Here is a 22,110-nt window from a genome sequence, read left to right as displayed (position 1 = left end):
AGCATCCTTCGCAATAGCTTTATTCCACAGCTTCTTGCTACTGCCTCGCCCTTCAACACGCAGTGGTTGATGCAAGATGGAGCATTTCGAAATGCGGATCATTTCACTTAGGTTTCCAGGTCACTTCAATGACGGACAAAATTAGGCCCGCAATAGTCCACACCTCAATCCATGTGACTTTTTTCTTTGGGGGTACCTAAAGGAAATAATTTTCCAAAAGCGTCCACGTGATTTAATGGAGCTCAGAAGACTTATTCTTCAAGCTTGCAGTGAAATTACGGAAGACATATGCCGTAGGGTAATCACTAACTTCAGTGTTCGTTTGAAGGAAGTTATGAAACGAAATGGTGGACGTATTGAGCATGTGCTGAGTTAGAACAAATCTCCATGGACGGCTCTTCATTGTAGTATATGCTCCTTTCAAATTGTATTGACAATAAAGTTTATATTCAAAAACAAAATGGTAACATTTCGTGTGCCACCCTGTATGTCTGTCCTCCATTAATGCAGCACTTCCGTATAAGACTTACATCGTCGTTATTGGAGCCTGTATTAACGATCTCCACGTAGTTTACAGGTAAGTAACTAAAACTACGGGCACACAGAACATCTTTTCTCAGTCATGATTGCCTGAAAGGTCTACTAACACACCAGCTGGCCTTTGGGTATTTTTATTGCCCCAGTACACAAACCGCTGTACAATGTTGAATGCAACACAGCAGCTGTTCTGTAAATTCTGTGATAATTTATACCATATAGAAGCAACTGGCACAATGTAAATACTGTTTGTCGTGTTGAGTGGTACTTAAAATAAGTAAATAAATTAGTGAAATCAAAGTGAAGTAGAAATTAGAAAATAAATGAAAAACTTGGTTTAGTTAGAGTGTTACATACTGGCAAACAGCGGGCAGAACAGCAGAGCAGAAGAGACAATGACCGTGAAGTCAGCAAGTTCCACATAAGTGGACGTTGTCGTTTCAGCCGTCAGGGCATCGCCCGACCGGCTCACGTGTTTCTTAGTTGTCACATGTGAGCAAAGGCCCTCGCCTACATTCCAAGAGCCAATGACCGACGTTAAGAAGGTTCTTCGAGAAGCTTTTCAACGTGACAGAAGAGGCAACGACCGGCTCACGTGTTTCTCAGTCGTCACATGTGATCAAAGGCCCTCGCCTACATTCCAAGAGCCAATGACCGACGTTAAGAAGATTCTTCGAGAAGTTTTTCAACGTGACAGAAGAGGCAATGACGGTGATGTCGTTCACCTCCAGTAAACTGAAGTGAATAAATACGCGAGACGCAGTGGGCCCGACAGACGAAGAAGACGAAGGGAGAAGAGAAGAGTAGCAGTTGTTTTCAGTCAGTTTCGGTGCTAAAGACCGTCATGCAAGAAGAGACTACATCATACACAGACGCACCAAGTCCGCCGCTGTAATGGAATAGCAAGCAGCAGCCTCGGCGCCAGAAGACAAAAGTTATAAGGTATTTGAAGTCTGATTTTTACGTACCCGGGTGACTCGTGAGGACGGGAAGAAGACGGCCTCACATCAGCAGTCACCTGTGAGCTGGGATGAAGACCTGACAGCCAAAGACTGGCAAGCGGGAGTCCGTGGTTCGAGTCCGGGACACTGGCCCTCCCTCCGCTGGCCGACGCACAACACACGCGGCCTCTTAGAGAAGAGAAACACTGGGACGCCACATCCAAGGTATCACCATCCGATGCACGACTTCGCTCGCAATAATTAATCGGGCTGTGCGTCTCCAGTCAACTGGACGAGACGGCGACACGAGATACACACTGCCACGCGTAATCAGAGGCCGCCGCTGCCGCAGCAGAAGGCTTCGCAAACGACACAGCTGCCGCTCTCCGAGCCAGAACATCGAGTAAGAAAACAGTTGTACGAAACTTGCAATAAAAGTTATCTTATGTAAAAATGCTGTTTCATTCTACCTCATACCTGAGCCAAGGAAGAACCCACCCTGCCCACATGTTGTTAAGAGAGAAAAATTAATTTATTTAGTATTTTCACCCTGACATAATGCTTTAGAATTAAATGACCATTGCAGTAATGCTCATCCTGACAATTGACTAGCATCAAAAGAGAAAACCCAGTTACATTTAGTATCACAACTCTTACAGTCGTGTCCTAATACATTTAAGCAGTCTTGCACAGCATTGAACACAGTCCATTCTACAGTTATTAATCTTATCTTACAGCCTCGTAATACCATGTTCTTTAGCCAAGAAGCATGAACAAGTTGCCTGTAGACACAGATCAGGCCAATTTATAAAGTCGATAAGATGGTTACTGATGTTCTTGTTCAGATATTGGTTTGTGATTCGACGTACAAACATGTTATACGTCTTTACTCTACAGTTGCAGCTCATGCACATTAAACGGTCTATTCAAGATCGCTTACCATTGTTTACAGTAACGTCCTGTGTCCTTGTTAGTATGCTTGCACACAGAAGTCATGGTTTGATGTCAAGTAATCACACCTCTCCATTTTGTTAAAAATCCGAGCAGTATCTTGCATTATATACACACCCATAAGATAACAGCCTTCTACATGCAGATCTTGCAAAATTCCAGCAGTACGCCCATTAGAATACCCATTGTAACGTCGCAGGATTCCACTTTACGTGGCATAGCTACAGACGTTTCACATTATTTCTAAATGGTATCCAGGGCTTGCTTGTCAGTTTTTTTTCAATATACCTTCTGCTGTCACATTGCCATATCCTGTAGGAGAAATGGTAACTACGCCTAAATGCCATGCCTTGGAAAGTTAGCCATGTAAATGGTTGTTAGACGCACCACAAACTTCTTCCTTTAGCGTTACAGATTGCCCATCATCCAACTGTTGTCGAGATTGCATTTGATCACAGATTTTAACCAACTTAATGTTGTCACAAGCTGGCTCTTTAATAGACATAAGGACATGCACTATGTGATCAAAAATATCCGGACCCACCCAAAATCATACGTTTTTCATATTGGGTGCATTGTGTTGCCACATGCTGCCAAGTACTCCATACTAGCGACCTAAGTAGTCATTAGACATCATGAGAGAGCAGTATGGAGCGCTTCGCGGAACTCACGGACTTCGAATGTGGTCAGGTGACTGGGTGTCACTTGTGTCATACATCTGTAGGCGAGATTTCCACGCTCCTAAACATCCCTAGGGCCACTGTCTCCGATGTGACAGTGATGTGGAAACGTGAAGGGACACGTACAGCACAAAAGCGAGCAGGCCGACCTCGTCTGTTGACTGACAAAGACCACCGACAGTTGAAGAGGGCCGTAATGTTTAATAGTCAAACATCTATCCAGACCATCACACAGGAATCCTAAACTGCACCAGGACCCACTGCAAGTACTACGAGATATGAGGAAACTTGGAGTTCATGGTCGAGCGATTGCACATAAGGCACACATCATGCCGGTAAATGCCAAACTACGTCTCGCTTGGTGTATGGAGAGTAAACGCTGTACGACTGAACAGTGTAAAAACGTTGTGTGGAGTGACGAATCACGGTGCACAAGGTGGTGATCCGATGGCAGGGTGTGGGTATGGCGAATGCCCAGTGAACGTCATCTGTCAGGCGTGTAGTGACAACAGTAAAATTCGTAGGCGCTGGTGTTAGGTTGTGGTCACGTTTTCAATGGAGCGGGCTTGCGCCCCTTGTTTTTTTGTCTGGCCTATCACAGCACAGGCCTACATTGATATTTTAAGCACCTTCTTGCTTCCACTGTTGAGGAGCAATTCGAGGATAGCGATTGCATCTTCCAACACGATCGAGCACCTGTTCATAATGCACGGCCCGTGGCGGAATGGTTACACGACAATAACATCCCTGTAATGGTCTGGCCTGTACAGAGTCCTGACCTGATTCCTGCAGAAAACCTTTGGGATGTTTTGTAACTCTGACTTCGCCCTGGCCTCACCGATCGACATCGATACGTCTCTTCAGTGCAGCACTCCATGGAGAATGGACTGCCATTCCCCAAGAAACCTTGCAACAGCTGACTGAACGTATGCCTGCAAGAGTGGAAGCTGCCATCACGGCTAAGGGTGGGCCAACGCCATACTGAATTGCAGCATTACCGGTGGAGGGCGCCACGAACTTGCAAGTCATTTTCAGCCGGGTGTCCGGATCTTTTGATCACATAGTGTATAATTCTTTTTGCTAGTAAGTACGCCATTTTAGGACTAATTTATGTTACCAACGTCAGTAAGAAGATTATCCAGGTTCTTTAATAATAACCATACATCATAGCGTTTGTCCTCCCAAATAAGTGTAGGATGTTTAGCACTTCGGAGCAAGACATGTTAATACTTCCATCTGACGCGGAGAACTGACCATCTGCGGATATTAAAGCTTCATACAGACGCTAAAGATTCAAGAAGTTGAACACAGTCGGTCATGTAATACGATTTCACTTCCAGTTATGCCTTTTAAATTATGAACACTGTTGTATGCTGTCCGGTAGTCCCGTACATATAAAGCGTCTTGGAGGAGAGCACAAGAACTGGCATATCTGCCTGAAACAACTACCATAACAGAAAAACACAAACGATATACTGTATGTAAAAGAACACATCGTTGCAGATCTGCAGCCATAGGTTTACATATGTATTTAAATACAGTGTATGCGAACACTTTTTTTGTTTTGTTTGCGAACATAATTTCACGTTTGTTTTCGCTTGAAAAGGGATGTATGGTTGTATTTAAATGATGTGGGACTGGAGGTTACTGTTCGTCATACTGGGACCCTTATCCAGTGGAGAGCAATTGTTTGGTTAGCTGGAGGCGCCACAAGAGGTACCGTTTATTTATTTGTGTGATTATGATATCGGTATGTAGATGATGGGGGTCGAGACAGCTTTTTATCTGACGGAATGGTGCTATTGTGCTATGATCGGTTCCTGAGAGCATAGTAGACTACAGAAACTAGAATTCACAGACACTAAATTAATTGATACTTGGGGTGTGGGAGAGATCGAAGATGAGTAAATGTTTTGGATATTCTGCATAGTTTACATTACGTTAAAGCTATACAGTCACATATCCTATGGTGGAGTAACGCCAGTGGCAGTTGCTGCAAGAGAGGCCTTACCTGTCTCTGAAGGGTTACTGTACAACTTTCACTTCCTCCCACGTACGTCTCGTGAAATGATCGCAATAAAAAAATTAGAATTCATACAGGGACTTACAAACAATAATTCTTTCCACTTGGATGGATCAGGATACAGTCTGCATTTCGATTGGTAAACACACCACGTGTTATGTCAGCTAATAGATGTGCAGATACTTTTGATCAGATAATATATCCACAATGTTGATCACACAGAGCACGGCATGGTAAAAGAGTGGACCATTGCAGAAGTGCAAACAATGATTACAAACAGCTTTCCACGCGAATGGAGCAGGCACAGAGCTTAAATGTTTGTAGTACTCTGCACCACATATCATAAGGTAGGGTGCTGTTGTCATGCAAATGATTTCTTCAGTGCAGCCTTCATAAAGACAATATCATCATCTGGGAAAAGGTCATACGTACCATATTATCTTTTGTAAACAGTGTAAAGGAGTGCAGGTGTGGTTTATCTAGAAGTTGAAACATAAATCAATCTTGTCTTTCTCTAAACAATCAGAGTAATTTTTAGCGGTGTATTCTTCTCATTGTGGTATCAGCTTACATAGCCAGCGAGAGGTTGAGAGTTGAGACAGCCTTCCATCCAATGGAACGATAGTTTTGCATCGTATTAAGAATGGCATGCTTAGTCAGCAAGCCGAGGCAACGTGTGGAATAGTATTCTGTCACGATTTCTTACAATACTTTTAGCGGAAAAGCAGGAGACCGTTGCAGACGGGCACGAAACGCTTGCAACTTACATTCCATTAGATGAATACCGACAATCATCTTTTCCTTGACCAACAGTTGTGTGTAATAAGTGCGAAAACCGGTAATACTGTTACGATGCACCCTCCACCAATAAGAGTATTATGGCTTGCAGGATATATATTTAGATGATAATCTATGTCGTTTGCAGTTTATTGTTTCCATTATTTTCCTGCAAACTATAAGGAAACACCAGCAATAATTTCCGCTTTGTTGAGAATCACTATTTTATTTAGTGCAGAGCACTGTTGTTAAGACTTTTAGTCCTGTGATAGACATGTCCTGTGCTTTTTGTTACCAAGTAATATTGTTGCAACGTATCCACGGATGAAGTGGCTTGATCAATACTCATAAGACTCAGACGCTTAGCATGTTATATTAGTACAAAAGGCGTAAAAGATCCAATAAAGTGCGGAGCGTTTGGGCATGGTATAGTTATGGGGGTGCTCAACGAACTCTGAGATGTTTGGCGAAACAATTGCTGCGAAGGATAACACTGTATAAACTGCTACTGCTATTTCCTACAAATAATGTTATTATACAGGCTAGAGGCTCCAGTGGGATGTATGGGATGTATTGCATGGTAAATATCCAACTGCATTACGTACCAACTAAAGCATGTGTCTGGCTCAGAGGAATCTGAAAGAAATCTAATGGACTCACAAATAAAGTGGCTTACAAAACATTTCAGGACCTCGTCAGTCTCGATCTCTTAGCAGGCGACATTAATAGAAAAGGCGTGCAAGATCCAATCCATAGTGATATGCAAATGAGTATCACAAAGAAACTAAACAACAAACTCCAGTGCACAGTCGTCACAGGATTGCCTTTACCCGGAAACCTGCCAGTGGTTTATGTCATTCATGGACACTGCAGCGTCAGCTGTTGGAGAGTTTCATTTTCCCATATCCATTGTCCATTGAAAGTTATTTGTTGTATGCAGGGATAACTACGATCGTTCAAATTGTGTACGAAGAATGGCGAATTTTAGTATGTACAACGTTATGAGCGGTGCGGTGTGAGTGATTGGGTTGAGGTGTCAGTGGAAACACTGTTTACAGTTAAGAATGACTTTTTTAGCTTCAATACATGATGCAGTGTCGGGACCACACCTCTCTCTGTTGTCTCTGGCTATTGCTGATGAGCGAGCGGTGGCTACCACCCTGGGTGCTGAGTTGGCGCTCTGCGTTGCTGACAGAAGGCCTATTGCCGGCTTGCAGTCCTTAGAGGTTCAAATGGCTCTGAGCACTATGGGACTTAACATCTGTGGTCATCAGTCCCCTAGAACGTAGAACTACTTAAACCTAACCTAACCTAAGGAAAGCACACACATCCATGCCGGAGGCAGGATTCGAACCTGCGACCGTAGCGATCACGCGGTTCCAGACTGAAGCGCCAAAACCGCACGGCCACATCGGCCGGCAGTCCTTAGAGGCCACAGCCATTGACGTCAGTGGCGCGCTGCATTTCTCGACATTGTTGAAGCCGAGTCGATCATCACGCGCTCGTGTCACCACAGCGATGGGCGAAGATTGCTGTGCGTGGGGTGCCACTGGATGCCTGCTGGAAACTCACCATTGGGAGCAGCAGGTGCGGATGACAGGTTGGTGGGTCTGTGGCACAAAATCCCGTGAAGGATGCAGTGTTGGTGGCAAGTGCTGCCATCACCCACTTGCCTTGCTGTGCTGCATTGGTCTGGAATTGTGATCGTGTTGCTGGTTTACTCAAAGCCTGGGTAGCGGCACTACAATTTTAGAATACATCCACGAAGCAGTGTGAATTACTTTACGTTTTAGTAGTAGCAATACTGACTCTGGTTTTTGGCTGGTGGTTGCACACATGGACGGAATGTGTGTGACATGGTCAAAGCAAAAAATACAGCCACAGCTGATCATAGGGGTGCTAGAGGTCGCAGATTGGGGTTGCTCGGACTGACGATCGAAGCAGCACAAGAGCCGGCTTTTGGCTGTGGTTTCCTTGTGCATCACGCTGCCAGTTATGGCAAACACACGTGACTTTAATGATTGCCAACCAATCGCAATAAAGTCATGAGATGTTCAATTGACTCTTTTAGTAGAACATGTTACGCGTTTCGGGATCACACACATATTCAGACATCTGTTACAAAAAAGTACAAAAGACAGCACATTCAACGCGTCTCAACGTTACAGAAAATGTGATCGGGTCATATGAATTACATACCACAAACTTTAACTCCTTCCAAACCAACCAGGCGTGCAACCTTGACAACTCAAAGAAAGTGTCCAATAACATATAACTGAGACACAAGCAGTCTTGAAGCAGAGCGTATACTGACGCTATACAAAGCAACTAGCAGCGAAGCGCCCTCGGTAGGGGGCGGTGCATGGTCATGTGCTCCATGCGTTCACATGCAATTTAATAATAATATACTCAGCGTGTAACATCTGACAGGGTGTAATTACGACTAGCAACCGGAATGGTACTTCCGTACACGTTAACACTAAAGGAATTTTTAAAAAATTCTTTAAAAACTCCAAAATGTTTACATTGCCATACTATACCCACAGCCAGTAGTGGCACTAATACAATTAGAACCATACGTCACTATAAAATAAATAATGGGGGTGGAGAGAGTTCCTTCGTGAATAAACATTTCAACCTCGCATTCCTGTAAAAGAATACCACCAAATTAAATACAACCAACAGTATCCATCACGAACTAAAACCCTGTGATCAGCTCGCGTACACAAACGTGTTAGGCGCCATCTGTTAAAGCCAACAGCAACCACGTCGGCGGCAGCCATCCACCTATCTACTGTGGTGAACAAAAGCGTATGCGCCAACCTTTCTACCCACCTAACTTTCCCCATATGACGTTAAACTAGCCAACCACTCAGCAAAAAACCTGGCCTATCATAACGGTAAGTGCACAGAACACCGCCAGCTCCTATAAAATACACTGTCATAACTTCTTATGAGGGGCTAACAGACACCAAACTCAAAATAGTATCCGTCCAAACAAGCCAAGAAGCCAGTAGTTCCCACCGGAAGCCTGTTCATTAAGGACTGCGTGGGCAGCATGCTGTATACGCGCATAGATATTTAGATCTTCAAGATTATCTAAAATCTTCCCTTTTGGTTCTAAATGCAGAATCCTTGGGCTATCTTCTATCGGGGCCAGCTTATGGCCAATCTCCCTCATATGGCACCCCAGCCCACTATTATTACTATATGTGGCCGAATCCCGCCCCGTCTGGCCAATGTATGTACCAGCACATCCTCCACATTTAATTTAGTATACAACGGATTGCTTAAACTTATCTGCTTTCCCTTCTTCCTTATGCCGTAATATTTTCCCCAACTTCTTCCTTGTATGGTATCTCCTGTAAATTACAATGCCATTTAGTAAATTGCTCTTAGAGCTGAACAGCTTTACCTCTAGATTATTCATAAAAATCTCTGATAAAAGGCCTGAGAGGCTTGACCCCATAGTAAGGCCAGTCTTACTATTAAATGTGAAATAATTAAATGACAAGGTCAGTCGTAACAACTCCATAAACTAAACTATTTCATTATAAACCATCTTACCATTCTTTATCAAATTTTTGTGGATAATCTCCAGTGTCTCACCCACTGGGATGTTCGTATCCAAATTAACTATATCAAATGAGGCTAACACAGCCCCTCGGCCACTCTAATATTTTGCAGAAGGCCAACCATCTCAAAGTATTACAAACACTAAAGGTCTCCTTAAAAGTATAATATTTTTCCAGTTTATCGTTAATCAATCTATTCACACAAGTAATTTGGGCTTGAACAAGTACTAACAATTGGACGGATGGGTTTCTCAATTTTATGGAGTTTAATTTGAGCCCTAAATCGTGGCATTTTGGGATTCATCATGAAAAGCCTCTTTCTCTTTACATCTGAGTCAAACAGGAAATGCGATTCACTGTTTAACAATGGGTTAGACTTTAATTTACCTTCACAGACTAATGGCAAAATCATCAAGAGGGTGATCGCCGAGGTTAAGAATGGGTGTGATTTAGCAAAGGAACCCAAACCTTTGCAGGCCGATATAGCAGTGGCAACTTGTAACGCACTTACGTGGACTAGACATATGCCACATTTTCCAGGTACAGTTTCTGATACTGTGAGGAAACTAAATTTAAAATTAGAGGACAATAAGATCTTGGTAGTCATAGTCGATTAAGGACCCTAAGATTTTTCATTTGAAATGGTATCGCAGAATCTAGTAAAAAGCCCCTAACTCAGTTTGGCAGAGATATTAAAAAATGTATTAATGGCTCTCAGTTCCTGTTTGACTCAGTTTATCGTGGAAAAATCTATTCACATAGTAATTTGGGCTTGAACAAGCACTAATAACCAGACAGATGGGTTTCTCAATTTTATGGGGTTTAATTTGAGCCCTAAACCGTGGAATTTTGGGATTAATCATGAAAAGCCTCTTTCTCTTTACAGTGGCCAATATATCTTTCAATCTTACACATGCAGTTTTGCAGTTCAGAGATAGTTCAAGTTTCATTCGACTTTGTAGTAACAGTGCGAGGGTTTGCAATTTCATCGAATTTTGCTATAAATTTTCTATATGAATTTGCTAAATATGACTGCAATTCCTGTTCTGTAGTGGGAGTCAGGATGTTTCTCACGGTATCAATAATTTTGCAGATTGGCATGTGTACCATCCTGGACAATAATATGGCCCAAATAATGGACTTTTTGTAGTGAGAACTGGTATTTTTTCACATTGAATGTTAGCTGTCCTGCATATGAACGATCAAGGACGCCATGTAAACCTATTACGTACTCCTGGATATCCAAGGAAAACACTATGATGGAATCTTGCTTTGGTTTTAAGCCCTGTAATATTCCTACTATAGTATGTCTGTAAATTCAAGAGCGAGCAGCGCTTTTGGTGGGAGAAGTGGGCTTACCCCGGAAGAACGCTGCCACCGGCCTACAGGGGCACCCAAAATCAGTTTCCTGTTACCTGTCTAGTGGTGTAGATCGGCGTGCAGTGATATACGTCTTTTCTGTTCGTGGGATCTTATTTGCCAGCGTCACTCAGTTAGCTTTGTATACTCACTGATATACTTCGGTATCCGGAAGTAAAGCCTCATCGCTCTGCACTACAAGAAAACGTGCAGAATACGAAGAAGAGGAGGTATTTGCGGAGTAACTTGCGTTCGATCGTCTCTGATGTTATTACAGCGTGTGTTAAAGAGGCGACACAGAAAGGACTGTTGGCTAATATTTCCAGTCCTAATCAAAGGACTGCAATTTATGTAAACGTCTGCGTCACCACGCAAGGATGCATAAGGAAGGAAAAGCGAAAATAAGCGGCATGCTTTACTGGAACCGCCAGAATTTTGGGAGGAAACCCATCGTTATAGACAGTTGCAGAATCACGTAAAACCTTTTATGCTTATGAAACAGTAGCATTTGAATGCATTCTATCACTAAATCTCTATCTCGTTTGCTATTCTCCTGATTCTAAGACATATTGCTTAAAACATGTGCGCAATAGCTACTCTAAACACTGCTGAAATTTCCTTCGAAACATGTACACCGATTCTGAACTTCTAAGTAAAAAGCTTGACATACGAGGTGCGTTCACATTTGAATTTTTATTTTTTGGTAAGAACTTTATTTGTTAGTCTGCAGCAATGGTATCCTCTTCAAAATATTTGCCGTTACACAATATACACTTATGCCAGAGCTTTAACCAATTCCCGAAGGCCGGACGGGGTAGCCGTGCGGTCTCGGCTTCTTGGCACGGTTCGCGCTACTCAGCCTGTCGGAGGGTCGAGTCCTCCCTCGGGCATGGGTGTGTGTTTTCCTCAGCGTAAGACATTTTGTGTTAGATCAAGTAGTGTGTAAGCCTAATGACCGATGACCTCAGCCGTTTCGTCCCATAGTCCGTACCACAAATTTCCAAATTTTCCAATTCCAGACACGGTTTAGGAACTGTTTCCTCGGGTTAGTTGATAGGTCTCTTAACTGTGCATTTTTAATCTCATCCGTGCTTGTAAAACCACTGTCCTTTAAGACCTGATTTGAAATGTTTATACCACTTGTATGTGCTCGGTTTACTGATAACAGACTCACCAAAAGCAATATTTAACATTTCTAAAAATTTCATACACTTTATTTAACTGTTATAACAAAATTTAATACAGATACTCTAATTTGTTTTTATACAAAACAAATAATCGTTGATGCTACCAAAACACATGTAACCCTTTTGACAGCTGACAGAGTAAATATCCAATATGCATAACATTGTGCATATAGTTTTCAGACATTTTTACGAAGACAGCGAGAAAAAAGTAGTGCAAATCGGACTAATACAACACACAAAGTCATAAATTTCTACATACTTTTTAAACACTCTTCGTGCTGCAAGAATTGTTAAGTTTCAATGCAGCCTTTCAAAGAAAACTTCCATCTTTTAGTAGAAACACAAAGTAAGAAGAAGCCTTAAATTCTAGAGATTGATTGCGTTGTATGGGGTTGGTTTTACGAATGACAAAAGAGGAACATACATTCACATGAACAGGCATTCGGTTCTATGTTTGTAGTAGAATCCTGACTTCCGTTCTTATGTTTATATTATTTACTCTATAAAGTGTTTCGGAAGAAGCTATCATCTTTTTTAACCCTTATAGTCTTAACGCATTTGATAAAAATAGACGCAGCAGCCGGGACGTATCTGTACACGACGTCACCACAGATTTAAAGCCCGCGCCGCGGCAGGGCCGACACTACTTTGTGAAACAGCCTGTAGAAGCGCCTCGTGACGTAGGTGAGTTGGCACAGTGGCGACTCGCTCGCTCGCTCTCTCTTGAGTTTAACGACAGACTATAATTGGTTCTGTAAAGTTGCTGATCCAGTTTTTAGTCCATGTGGCATACTGCAATACTGATAGCGATCAGACACAACTGTGAATGCAGCCTTAGGACGGTCTCCGAATGTTACCTCTTATTGGTGCTATCCATTTTGTATGTCCATAGTTGTAAAATAACGACATTGTCCTAGATTATTTAATTAATTAAGTATGGGGCAGGTATTTGTGACAATCCACCAGTTCACATAACGATAGTTGCAGCAAAATGTGCATTCTTTACTGCCATCTCATGATGTCTTAGGCATCATTACAATTGGTGTGCCCTGTGTTCTCATAAAATGTTGTTGATTTATAAACTGTGTTTTTAAATCTACAGAGCAAGAACCAACTCGTTTTGCCAACTTTTTTCTGTTAAGAAAACTACTATAAACCACCAACAGTAACACTCTTCAAAACCAAAAAACAATAAGGTGTCCTTCTGCGGATCAAGCAAATAACAACTAATTCCTATAATCAGAGTGCCCTTCGACTCTATACCCACACAACTGTTCCACGACGATGTCGGCTGTTAGCAGCTGGTAGCCAGCCTAACACGACGGAAGCGACGTATGACAGTCGTTGCGAAGCGAGGATGGTGCAGGTGGCGCACCGCTGGACCCACCTGTCTTCCCCGCAATCGGCGAATCTAGAACTACCTGCTGAACAGCTGGGCGCCGGTTTATCTAGCCCCGAGTGGAAGGATATTTCCGGGACTATTTTCACACACGTGATCGCCAGGAAATAGTTCGTTGATCGTCGCGCCCCCTTCCTCTGCTTATGGTCGATCTCCTCTGATGGGCGTTGGCCGCACTGACATATTTGTTGTCAACTGTGGTACTTGCTTGTAAACACTCTTGCGTCGGCCAGACTTAACAACGGAGTTGGCAACCCTTATCGCTGTAATGTCTTCGGTGTTGCCGTTGCAGAAGGCGTCTGCGGTGCCTGCAGCATGTGCCGTTACAGTTTGTAAATGTTGTGGAATTGTTAAGATTTCTTAAACACAGGTAAGTCGTTGAAGTGATAATATGATGCTGAGAAAATTGTATGTCAGGCAGTGGTCCAGGAACTCAGTGTATTCTCTCAGCAGTGTTTCCATGTCCTCCTTATCCTGTCCCTCTAAATGTGATACTTTTCTCTTCAGTAGACCAACCATGACATACCGTCTTGGCATCACATGCACTGACATGAAATCTCTATTCAGTTCATGCTTGTTCTTTACTTCTTAGCTGGTTTTCAAAGTAGGCGGTAGGGAATCAAAGGCAAAGAATTTTGAACTTCTCCGTTACATGTTCTACATGTTCTGAAGGTATGCCTATTGAAGTAGGACCACTTGGTCGTTTTGTTTTGTGGAGGACAGAGGCTTGGAAGTGGACAATGTTTTTGTAACAATTGTTCCTACAGTTTAAGTAAGCTTCAAGTAAGTAATACTTTTATATTAATGAATTTTAATTGATTCCTCTTAAGCCTAATATATTTACTGATGCTTAAACAACAATTTAATGAAATTATTCTGTATCTACAATCTCGATTGCAGTTAAGATGGTGAACTATGCAGCGGCTAAGATGGCGAATTAGTCTTGTCACCCACTTCTCTCTGCTGCCATGCTTCTGATCCCTTCGTTATTGTATATTCATGTCATTTCGACTACAGGCTGCGTAATAAATATGGGGAAAGTATACAGGGTGGTGCATTGATTGTGACCGGACCAAATATCTCACGAAAAAATGAAAGAACGAAACTTGTCTGGCTTGAAGGGGGAAACCAGATGGCGCTATGGTTGGCTTGCTAGATGGCGATACCATACGTCAAACGGATATCAAATGCATTTTTTAAAAAGGAGCCCCCAATTTTTATTACATATTCGTGAAGTACGTAAAGAAATATGAGTGTTTTAGTTGAACCACTTTTTTCGCTTTGTGATAGATGGCGCTGTAATAGTCACAAACATATGGCTCACAATTTTAGACGAACACTTGGTAACAGGTAGGTTTCTTAAATTAAAATAAAGAACGTAGGTACGTTTGAACATTTTATTTCGGTTGATCGAATGTGACACATGTACCTTTGTGAACTTATCATTTCTGAGAACGCATGCTGTTACAGTGTGATTACCTGTAAATACCACATTAATGCAATAAATGCTCAAAATGATGTCCGTCAACCTCAAACCATTCGGCAATACGTGTAACGACATTCCTTCTGTAATATTCGCACATACGTTGACAATGCGCTGACGCATGTTGTCAGGCGTTGTCGGTGGACCACGATGGCAAATATCCTTCAACTTTCCCCTCAGAAAGAAATCCGGATACGTCAGATCCGGTGAACGTGCTTCGACGACTAATCCACATGTCATGAAATATGCTATTCAATACCGTTTCAAACGAACGCGAGCTATGTGCCGGACATCCATCGTGCAGTGAAACATTTTATAGTAACATCGGTAGAACATTACGTAGGAAATCAGCATACATTGTACCATTTACACTGTCATCGATAAAATGAGGGGCCAATTATCCTTCCTCCCATAATGCAGCACCATACATTAACCCGCCAAGGTCGATGATGATCCAGTTGTCGCAGCCATCGTTGATTTTCCGTTGCCCAACAGTGCATATTGTGCCGGTGTACGTTACTGCTGTTGGTGAATGACGCTTCGTCGCTAAATAGAACGCGTGCAAAAAATATGTCATCGTTCTGTAATTTCTCTTGTGCTCAGTGGCAGAACTGTACTCGAAGTTCAAAGTCGTCGCCCTGCAATTCCTGGTGCATAGAAATATGATACGGGTGCAATCGATGTTGATATAGCATTCTTAATACCGACGTTTATAAGATTCCCGATTCTCGCGCAATTTGTCGGCTACTGATGTCCGGATTAGCCGCGACAGCAGCTAAAGCACCTACTTGGGCATCATCATTTGTCGCAGGTCTTGGTTGACATTTCACATGTCTCTGAACACTTCCTGTTTCCTTAAATAACGTAACTATCTGGCAAACGGTCCGGACACTTGGATGATGTCGTCCAGAATACCGAGGAACATACATAGCACACGTCCGTTGGGCATTTACATCACAATAGCCACACATCAACACGATATTGACCTTTTCCGCAATTGGGGAACGGTCAATTTTAATACAGATGATACATTACGAAGAAAATACCGTCCGCATTGGCGGAATGTTACGTGATACCACGTACTCATACGTTTGTGGCTATTACAGCGCCATCTATCACAAAGTCCAACTAAAACATTCATATTTCTTTACGTACTACACGAATATGTAATAAAAATGCGGTTCCTCTTTTAAAAAACGCAGTTGATATCCGTTTGACCTATCACAGCACCCTCAAGCGGGCCAACCGTAGCGCCATCTGATTTCCCCCTTCAAGGTAGACGAGTTTCGTTCTTTGTAGTTTTTTCGTCTGATGCTTATTTCGTGAGATATTTGACCTGGTCACTATCAATGGACCATCCTGTATGTAAGGAAGACAGCAATGGAAATCGAGCAAAGAGGCATTGTGGCGTGTAGAAGTGGAATTCATGTTAATGTCCCCACTAGGAAGTTCAGCCTTTCTGAAGCTACTTTACACCATTTTGTAAAACACATATCAATGAAGTAAACCCTGTTGTATTCATCATTAAATATACTTGAAAATCTCATTTAAAATTAACAATTTATCTATTAATTGTTCATTAAAAGTAAAATTAAAATAAAATCTCTGTTACTTGAGCTTTCGAAAATCTCACTGTGGACCTAATAATTCACACAGCATATTTTATTTCAGGATTTGACACAAAATGAGGACAGATTTAAAAATACATTTGACGATCACCAGTTACATGGATCAGAGCAATATATAATCGATTTCGACAGAAGAGCTTTTCGACTGACATGGTCTGATTTCACTCGAATTATCCACGATTATGCTGAATTTAAAAATATAGAGCACAGATTCAGCAAAGCTAAAACTATGACTGGGAAATACTTTATTCACTCTTTAATAACACAGTTCAAGTTTCCTTTTTTGTAAACCAGAACCTATGGTGGCGGCTACAATGGCCCCATTTGATAAAGTGAATGTTGAGTTGTTCTTTAATGTATACGGAGAAATAAGAATAAAATAAAACTTTGAGTCCCGCCAGGTTTTTAGTGTTAATGAGACAGGATGTTCAACTACTCCCTCAAAGGTACCACCAGTACTGAGTCCTGTTGGCAAAAGAAGGGTAGTGAAGGTTTCCTCTGCTCAGTAGGGAGCAACTGTCAGCGTTGCTTGCTGTGTTAGGGCCACAGGTCAGTTCATATCTCCATTTTTTATTTGCCTTTGGGTTAGAATGCAGCCAGGTTATCTTCATGGTGCACACCTTGTACCTCTAGGAGTTGACCATGAATCTGCCAGGATGAATGCTGATAGCTTTGCAAAATAACTGGAGTATTTCATTAAACCAGTAACATCATCAGAAATCCAATCGTTTTGTTTATGAATAATCATATTTAACATCTCACTTCCGAATTCAATACTCCCTGCAGAGATAATTTCATAACTGTTCTAGGTTTCTCACCTCACAGAAGCCACTGATTGCACATATTGGATGTGTAACTTTAAGCACCTCTGAAGACTACCGGTAGCAAATTCTGTAGTGACTGTCTTGCTAATGATCCAGGCCAGGTAATAAAAATACAAGTAATTTCTTTGTTCAGCATTGCCTTTAGCAAAGCTGCATCTTTAAACCTCTACCGAGGAGTTTACCTAACCCTATACTAATTATATTTTATCTCCATTGCCCCATGTAGAGCTTGGTGCGTTATAAGTGGCCTCATCTTGCTCTAACTTTAGATATACCTCTGCTTCACCTCTGTTATCTGAAGCTGTATCTAACGGAGGTGCAAGAAAACGAAGATATAAGTTGTCATCTATACACATAAACAGTCCACCCATGAAATAAGCTCGAAGGAAAGAGATAGAGAAAAGAGAACAATCACAGGAAAGTACAAGAAAGGAAAATGGAGAGAGAGAGAGAGAGAGAGAAAATTAAGAGAATACAAATGCAAAGGCAAAAAAATGAAAGAAGTTCCTAAACATAAACTTGAGTTCGACGAAACTTTTGGAATGAAACAAAGAAACGATCCTTGAAGAGACCTCTGAGACTCACCTTCAAAGTCATCCATCGAAATTGAGTACGCCGACAGTGGTTCCGATTATGTCGATGGAAAAGACTGCATCCATCGTGGTGGATCTGGAAAGGGAGAAATGTGGTATCAGCGTTCGCGCTGTCAACAATGGGCTAATGCTCAGTGTACAGGGATTAAATTAATGAGAAACAAAGGAGAAATATTGTATTGTGATTTTCGTGATGAATAGATATGCAGCAGTGAAATGTCTTTGTTCTTTAAATAAAATGTTCACTCTGTGATCTTACCCATACCCCAGAGTCATATTACCCTCCTTGTATGGTAAGTTGACGAATGGTACTATCATTTACCAAAAGACGTCCATCTAAAAAAAAATAATCTTAGGAAGCATTTAAGAGCTTGAATCTAAAGGGGATACACGAAGTAATAATTTTTACCACATATATACTATTTGACTTTAGAATAAACGTCAAAATTATCATAATATAACTTAATTTCGCCAACTTCTTCGCCGACTTTTTCCTAGCATGGGATAACTTTGGTTCTGTAAAAGTAAAGCTATCTATCCTGGTTCAAATGGTTCAAATGGCTCTGAGCACTATCTGACTTAACTTCTGCGGTCATCAGTCGCCTAGAACTTAAAACTAATTAAACCTAACTAACCTATGGACATCACACACATCCATGCCCGAGGCAGGACTCGAACCTGCGACCGTAGCGGTCGCTCGGATCCCGACTGCAGCGCCTAGAATCGCACGGCCACTCCGGCCGGCTATCTATCCTGGCAGGCACAATTTACCTTCCATCAATTTACTGTACATTGGAAAAACAACAGCGTGTAAAACACTGTGCTTTATCCATTTCTTCATTATCAGACAAAGTCTCAACCATACTTAAAAACTTTATCAGTAGATCAGTTTCTACACTTACCCAGAGTAATTTTCCTGTACCTTTAGGTATGATATCCAGTGAACTGACTTTAAGGAACCTTGTACACAGTTTAATTGACCACCGATGGCCTAGAAGTGATCGTTGTTACAGTGTTGGTTCTCTGGCCATAAAAGCAAGATGGAATTATGTTCCATCCAGTTGTAGTATATGCCTTTCCAAGTCAGTTTTGGTGTGATGTGCAACCAGAAAATCTAAACCAAGTATACTTCTAGTGGCCAACAACAGGAAGAACTCCTGCAATGATTTGTAAATTACTTCCCCACCACTTGGATTTCCAGCATTATAAAACCAAGTGAGTGGAACATTACCCTCTCCTATATCACTTAACCTTCAGTGTGGTGGATGCAGTTTCACTTCACCAAGTACACTTTCTTGCCAAAGTTACTTACGACCCTCTGTCTACTAAAAATCTGCTTAATTGTCCTCTGAAGTAGCTGGGCGGAAAAAAGTATACCAATAATCCCACGAAAGAGTGCCCCATGGTAACACTTACTAGGGGCGTTGTGCAGTGGCCACACTACCCCCTGCCTTATTTAATGGAGGGGCACGAGGTAAACCGTGTGACCAATTTCCATGTTTCTGTCAACTTTTGTGTATACGGTTATGCTTGGAGTGCCCACACCATTTTCATGCGTGACATTGTTGACCTGGACGATAAAACAGTTGTCACTTGTACTAAATACCAATTTTTCCCATGGTTTAGTGACCACACCAGTTTCGTCTAATGCTGCTCCAGCATCTATCATTTCATTTAAAACCTTTGGGGATTCTGTTTATACCCTACATGAAAGATCCGATGCTAGAACGTGAAGAAATGCATCCGGTACTCCGTTCTCGGCTTCCTGTAATATTGTCTTCTTAGCATAACCGTCCTTGGTCATTTCATAAGCGTTAATATCAGTTTTCTGAAAGTAGTCTACAAAACTGTCTATCGGTTCTCTGTGCTTCTGAAATATGTCGTTAAGCTGCTAACTGAAGTACATTCATGAATTTTACCTCTTATACCTTTTTACTAACCCTTCTCTCAAGTTGTGAAATCACTGCGCATCTCTTAATTTCTTATGGTACATTACACAAATTCTGGCGCCCACCGCTAGATTGGAAAGAAACCATACGGATCCAAGTAAAGTCTAAGTCGACACTTCTAATATTGCTGCGTAGGATACCCCTCTTGCAAAACCATGGTACTGACTGTTGTCATCCATTGGTTGTCCATCATCATCTTCAGTAGTTATTTTCACACCAAATGCAGTGACATGTCCAGTACCGACTGGTGTGGGCACTGACTCTCTACCAGTGGGGGATATGGATACAGCAGAAGGCAGCTTATGGATACAAGAAAATCTTTATTGTTGTTTATTGACATTCATTCGGTCTTCGATGCTGCTAGGGCTAATATGTGGCGAGTGTAACAAATACGCCGGCACAGCATCTCAACGTTTCTCGACAGCCCAGCACGACCCCTGTCAGTGGTACCAAGCACCTACTGACACCATCTGCATTGTGTCTGTAGATGTCTCGAGTAACCAGGTAGCATTAGCAGCTGTCACGGTGAATACGGCACGCTACCGCTTGTGCCAATGACAAAAGATCATTTTTACACATAACAACATCAGCTCGATTAAAATTAGTTAAAGATAAATCATAAGATTAATTTCTCCATGATTTCAGAAATATTGCACATTTTTGGAATCAGTATGAAAATTGTTTTATTATGAGACGATTCCACATGATATCTCAGTCTATAAATTTCATTTGTTTATTTGGTAAAATGCTTGACCAGTTTGTGGGAATAAAACAGCACTGAATTATAGTTGATAGTACTGTAATATACATTCAAACAAATTTAATATGGAACGCAAAAACAGTTAAGTTAATAGAGATACAAATTTAAGTTAGCCTTCAGGTGGCTTAATTTTGTTATTAAATACATGTTTATAATTTGTTTCGAATCGTCACATTCCTTAAGCTTAGGAAAGAGATTGGGATGTCTTTAAAAACTTTTCAGAGAGACGTCAAACACTGATGTATTGGTAGCTCACTTAGATCTGGAAATACTTTCAATTTTTGTGAATTCCAGTCAAATGTAGATTGGCAACCTAGCAACATAAGTGAAGTTATGGAATAGAGACCTGGAATCTACTGAACCTACTAAATTCATCACGTTTTTGCTGATAAAACGCGCAAGTTGTCATAGTGGCAGTTTATATTGAGTAGGAGATCAGGCTTTATTTTTATCAACCCTAAGCATGGGTAACGAAGCTCCTACCAGGAGGCGTGTGCTGGCCAGGGGCAACCATCGCGCCAGTTGTGCGAGGGCTGTGTGTCTGGGAGCTGGACTGAGGTGACAAAAGTAATGCGATACCTCCTAATACTCTGTCGGACCTCCTTTTGCTGGCGTAGTGCAAGTGCAGTAACTCGAAGTGGCATGTGCTCAACAAGTCGCTGGAAGTCTCCTCCTGAAATATTGAGCCATGCTGCGTCTATAGCCGTCCATAACTTCGAAAGCGTTGCCAGTGAAATATTTTGTGCCTGAACTGACCTCTCGATTATGTACCATAATTGTTCCGTGCGATTCATGTCGGGCGATCTGGGTGGCCAAATCGTTTGCTCAAATAGTCCAGAATGTTCTTCAAGCCAGTTGCGAACAACCGTGGCCCTGTGACGTGATGCATTGTTATCCATAAAAATTCCATCTTGTGTGGGAACATCAAGTCCACGAATGGTTGCAAATGGTCTTCAAGTAGCCGAACACTACCTGTCCCTAGGCAGTGTTGCTCAGTTGGACCAGAGGCACAGTGCGTTCCATGTAAACACAGCCCACAGCAGCCACCAGCCTGTACAGTGCCTTGTTGACAACTTGGGTCTACGGCTTCGTAGGGTCCGCCCCGGAGAGGCGCTGCAGGCGATCGTGCTGTTAGCAAAGGCACTCGCGTCCATCTTCTGCTTCCATAGACCATCAACGCCAAATTTCACCGCACTGTCCTAACGGATACGTTAAGCGGACGTCCCACATTGATTTCTACTATTATTTGACGCAGTGTTGCAGCTCTACTCAAACGTCGTTTCTGTCGGTCGTTAAGGAAGGCCGTCGGCCACTGAGTTGACCTTGGTGAGAGGTGATGCCTGAAATTTGGTTTCCTCGGCACCCTCTTGACAATGTGGATCTCGGAATTCCCAAGTGGAATGTCCCATGCATCTAGCTCCAACTACTTTTCCGCGCTCAAAGT

At 42.1% G+C, this 22,110-nt stretch overlaps 1 protein-coding gene across 2 annotated transcripts in view; it reads left to right on the top strand.

The window, feature by feature from the left end:
* The window catches only part of LOC126355893 (trypsin alpha-3-like), a 1,162,507-nt gene that overhangs the window by 1,103,092 nt on the left and 37,305 nt on the right, over window positions 1-22,110 (top strand). The window lies entirely within an intron of this gene.

This window comes from Schistocerca gregaria, chromosome 3 (assembly GCF_023897955.1).
Source record: "Schistocerca gregaria isolate iqSchGreg1 chromosome 3, iqSchGreg1.2, whole genome shotgun sequence".
Lineage (NCBI taxonomy): Eukaryota > Metazoa > Arthropoda > Insecta > Orthoptera > Acrididae > Schistocerca > Schistocerca gregaria.
This window is presented reverse-complemented; position numbering and strand designations above follow the sequence as displayed.